Source organism: Gopherus evgoodei, chromosome 3 (genome assembly GCF_007399415.2).
Source record: "Gopherus evgoodei ecotype Sinaloan lineage chromosome 3, rGopEvg1_v1.p, whole genome shotgun sequence".
NCBI classification, from domain to species: domain Eukaryota; kingdom Metazoa; phylum Chordata; order Testudines; family Testudinidae; genus Gopherus; species Gopherus evgoodei.
The window spans coordinates 120,940,507-120,945,803 of record NC_044324.1 but is presented as its reverse complement, the minus strand read 5'-3'; positions in this window follow the sequence as shown (position 1 = coordinate 120,945,803).

Here is a 5,297-nt window from a genome sequence, read left to right as displayed (position 1 = left end):
TTTGGTATGAATTTACCTTATTTTTTGTTAAGCTTCTGAACACTCCTTTTAGTATTTAAATATGGCACTTTGTAGCTGGCTGTTGGATTGCATTTAGGAGTATTTTTAAAATCACATTAACACAAGGGAATTTCACTGTCAAATCAGACTTCTGAAAACTGGAAGATGCATTATCTATAAATACACTTAATCTCTAAACCCAAATTCACTTTATACTCCTGAAGAAAATAAATTTTCTCTGAGTGTGTTGATTTCCACATAATGATGTACTTTGATGTTTTGCTTTTGAAGCTGGCAGATGCTGATACGTAGGTTTTCCTCCACCATTAAAGATGGAAGAAGATTAATCAAAAGCCACTATCAGTTGTCCTTATAACTCACTCAAAAAGCTCCAACTGAAAGTGATAATAAGGAAAAATTAAACGGACCAAAAGGTTATATTTTATTGGTTGTAATGCTCCCCATGGCCACAAAGAATGCTTCAATATCTAGTCTGGGCCTATGGCTAAAGTTTTTGGGCATATGGAGAAGGCTGTTGCTTAAAATAATAGTAGCTGCAATGCAGAGCTGTGAGTAAAAACTATAGTGGAGATAGGCTTTGTACTAGGAATGTTAGGAAAAATGTAAATAAAACTCTTGAATTTTTTTTTAATATACTAGGATTATTCATGAAAGAATAGGACTCCATCCACATAGCAGCTTTTTACTATGCTAAAGACTGGTGTGGGGAGATAGTTTTAAAAATAAAAAGGTTGTGTCCACACAATACATGATTATTAATCATTTAAATCACAGCAGCCTACTCTGACTCATAGCTATATTCCTATCAGTATATAGGTATATGTGGCTATTTTGTTAAGTAAATCAAATTTTCCCTTCTCCACATTGAACATCTCACAATGTGGAGGATGTCACTTTGTCTTTCCTCTGGGGACTCTTCCTGTGTGCATAAGGTGTTCCAGAGGACATACCTGATTAAGTTAGCAGGAAGCCACAGGCAGATTTAAAATGTTTTACCTATTTTGCTGGGCAAATTATTGATAGCTGCGACTGGCTGTTTGGACAATTTGGCCCAATGGGAACTTTGGTTACTCTGACAAGAGGAGAGCATTCAGGCTGAACTGAATTCTTTCCAACAGTCAGAAGGTGTATTAGAGCATCTCTTATCTTGTGGAGCGCAGGATCCAGTGAATTTATGCAGAATGGAGAGAAAATAATGTTCATGATGGTGCAGTATGGTCAAATGAAAGATGTTGAAAAGGCCTCATAACCAGTGCCCTGTCACTATTTCAAGGAGCTGGTTTGCGTTTTCACAGGCCTGCTTTGGAGTTGGTTAATCTCATGGACAAGTGGGTAATACAAACTGGAGGAGGAGAGCAATGACAGTGCTGATGAAGTGGTCTAGCCATAAGATGAGGACTTTCCCACTTCAGATATTGTTTGTAAGAATGCAGTGAATTCATGGCATGGACAGGGTTGGGATATAGCCATGGTTCCTCATTTATGTATCGTGTGTGATGGGGGCGGCGAGATGTGCCACTGGATCCATCCTTCAATGATGGCAAAAACTCTGCTTCTACTACTGCAGTTTGTTTGTTTTTGAAAATTTTACCCTCAGGTTTAAAATTTTTGGCTGCTGTTGGATAAAATTTGCAGTTAAACTGTCTTCTATGCATATATTTTCACAGACTTCTCTTATTGAGACCTTTTACTTTCCATTCAGGGATATGTTAACAAAGGGTTGTCATGACTACGTTTAGCCAGAGGTGTCTGTGCCATTCTGTATGTGAATAATCCTTTTGATAAGAATTCCATCCAAGTCGAATCATAACTCTGATGGCTAATCTTAGTTCTAAAGCCTGGCAGTGTTACAGATTTAGGTTGTATTATGCACACTAAGTCTTTTGACACGCAGACAAATAAGATGCTCATGATTTAGCCATGCAGTTAAAGAAATCTGACAGCAGACAGTGTTTTATACAGCATGGAAAAGCATGTGCTAAAGCAGGTGTGTGCAAAATGACGCCTGAAGGACTTAATTTTAGTAGTACATTTTGATCAAATCTGTTCCAGCGGATGCCATTTTGGGCAAAAACTAAATAAGGGTAAAAGTACTGTTAGTCATATAAACAGAACACCATTCTGCCTCTGTGAGAAGCATGTGTCCACAGACTCTTGTAGTGGAATTGTAGAACTAACTGATGATGGGAAATGGTGGTGCTATTACACAAAAGTAGCAATCACCTCGCTACATGTGCATCGGATTCCACTTGTCCATGAATAAGAAATGAAGTTTCAGGATGGCCATCATAATCACTTTCTTATGCTTTTAATCTTCAAAGTATTTTTTAAAATAATCCATGCAGAAAAAAAAGAAGCTTAAATCATTATATTTAAAACCACTGAAAAAAGATTTATTCAGATACTATAACGACTTCATCTTGGAAGTCTTAGACACTTGCTAGTCCCTGTCTGTTTGAACAAACACCCGAGACAAATCTTTCAAGCAGGGAAAGTGAGGATTCTCATTTTCCGTTTATTCAAACAGTCAAACAGATGTGATTCAAACATGGTCCTTTTTTTTTTTTTTAAGACCATATGTGTAAAATGTCCTAAAAATTATCTCACTCAAAAAGTTAGGAGATACTAAAAGCAATATTTGGAACTGAAGTGGTTTTCTCAACCTTAGCATTCATGCTAACTGTCAATGAGTACTATTCACTACATGAGCTACATAGGTGGGTGTAACTCAGTATGTACAGTTATGCAATATCACTATAGGAAAAGTATTCAAAATCTTAAAATTCTCTTGAAAAAAAAGGCAGCTGCGAAGCTACCTTTATCAGCCTCCTGGGAGCTGAGCAGAACTTTCCTTTTCATACATTATGGTTTTTTTCTGAGACAATCTGTTAATAAGAGATCTTTGTTCAAAGAGATAATATATTTTTTTGCCCATTCTCCTTGAGTTTTAAATATGGCTGACCTAAAAGGCCCAATTTTGCAACCCTTCCACAGTTGAGTGAAGTACTAACCCAAGTAGTCCCATTGACTGCAGCAAGACTATGTAGGTATGTGCTTGACAGTCTGAGTGATAGTTGCCCAATCGGATCCAGGAAGTGTGGAAGTGATGATAATACTGAAATATTGTCCCAGTAGCTCCTTGTTCGTTCTTGTAGTAGGACATTATATTTTGCTATGTCTGCAGAAGCATCTAGTCACTTGGGACCAGAGATGGTGTGGCACATTGATCTAAATGAATCTTGTCTGCCCATGGTAACTTGGCTTTTGAAAATGTGTGCTGATTCTCTAATATTAAGAAGGCAATAACATCTAGTGAAGAGGATCTGCCAGATTCTCAGCTGCTGTAAATTGTAGCAGTGATCATGAGATGGTTGAGTTCAGGATCCTGACAAAAGGAAGAAAGGAGAGCAGCAGAATACGGGCCTTGGACTTCAGAAAAGTAGACTTTGACTCCCTCAGGGAATTGAGGAAAGGATCCCCTGGGAGGTTAATATGAGGGAGAAAGGAGTCCAGGAAAGCTGGCTGTATTTTAAAAAAACCTTATTGAGGGCACAGGAACAAACTATCCCGATGTGCAGAAAGAATAGCAAATATGGCAGGTGACCAGCTTGGCTTAACAGAGAAATCTGTGAGCTTAAACACAAAAAGGAAGCTTACAAGAAGTGGAAACTTGGACAGATGACTAGGGAGAAGTATAAAAATATTTCTCGAGCATGCAGGGCTGTAATCAGGAAGGCCAAAGCACAATTGGAGTTGCAGATAGCAAGGGATGTGAGTGAAGGGTAACAAGAAGGGTTTCTACAGGTATGTTAGCAACAAGAAGGTGGTCAGGGAAAGTGTGTGACCCTTACTGAATGAGGGAGGCAACCTAATGACAGATGATGTGGAAAAAGCTGAAGTACTCAATGGTTTTTTGCCTTGGTCTTCACAGCTTAGTGTCATCTGCAAACTTGCTGAGGGTGTGATCCATCCCATCATCCAGATCATTAATGAAGATGTTGATCAAAACTGGCCCCAGTACTGATCCTTGGGCACTCTGCTTGATACCGGCTCCCAATTAGACATCGAGCCATTGATCACTACCTATTGAGCCCGATGATCTAGCCAGCTTCTGTCCATCTTATAGTCCATTCGTCTAATCCATACTTCTTTAACTTGCTGTCAAGAATACTGTGGGAGACCATATCAAAAGCTTTGCTAAAGTCAAGGTATATCATGTCCTCTGCTTTCCCCAGATCCACAGAGCCAGTTATCTCATCATAGAAGGCAATCAGGTTGGTCAGGCATGACTTGCCTTTGGTAAATCTATGTTGATTGTTCCTGATCTCATGTTGCCAGCCAACATGGGAGGCTCCACATCATGCAGGGATTCCCCAGTGCCAGGGGTAATCTCAGATCACAGCTAGTGGTAGTTTGAGGGGGACATAGCATAAACCGGGATCTATCCCGTAGTGTCAAACTGATCAGCTGTTCATGGCTTCCCCTAGCTTGCTCAGCCATTTCTGTTTCCACCTGCTGGCACTAGTCCCTGGCTTGTCATTGTCACTCCTTACTCTGCTGTTCCTCTATCTGGACCTGATTCTGATCTGGTACCAGTGTAAACCAGGAATAATTCCACTGGGGCAAAAATGATCATTTTTCAAAATACTGCTTCATAAGCCAATCACAATGATCTTTAAAGCTGGTATCATGCTTTAGGGGGGTTGCCTTGGCAACCTAATCCATAATACAAGGTGTTTGAGAAAAATCACTTATTTATTTATTGCTCAGCATGGATCATATAGAAATAATCACATTAAAATCAGTGAAGTGAGATGCTAAACAATTAGTGTGACTAGATTAATCATGTGGAGTTCATTCAGAGTTCATTCAAACCTTGGTTTGATCAATACATCAAAGATGCTTTGTTTCCTTGAATTTATGTTGGCAACAATGTTAAAAACAAACTGTGGGATAGTGCAGTATATATAAATGAATTCTTCATAGAATAATAAAGCTGTCTAGGACAAAGACATTTATTCTCCGCCAACATGGACAAAGCTCTTATTAATAATAAACTTGTTCACAGTTAGAAACCTTGTTAGTGACTGAAGTATTTTATTAACTAGAACATTCCTGAGTGAAAGGTGATGTCTCTTGGATTTATTACCTAAATTAACCTTTTTAACAAATAACCTCTCTTAGCACCGAGAACTATATTAGGAGAAGAGCAGCCTTTTAAAAATGGCAGCTAAAGAAATGTATTTGCTGTTCACTTCCATGTTCAGACAGCTGTG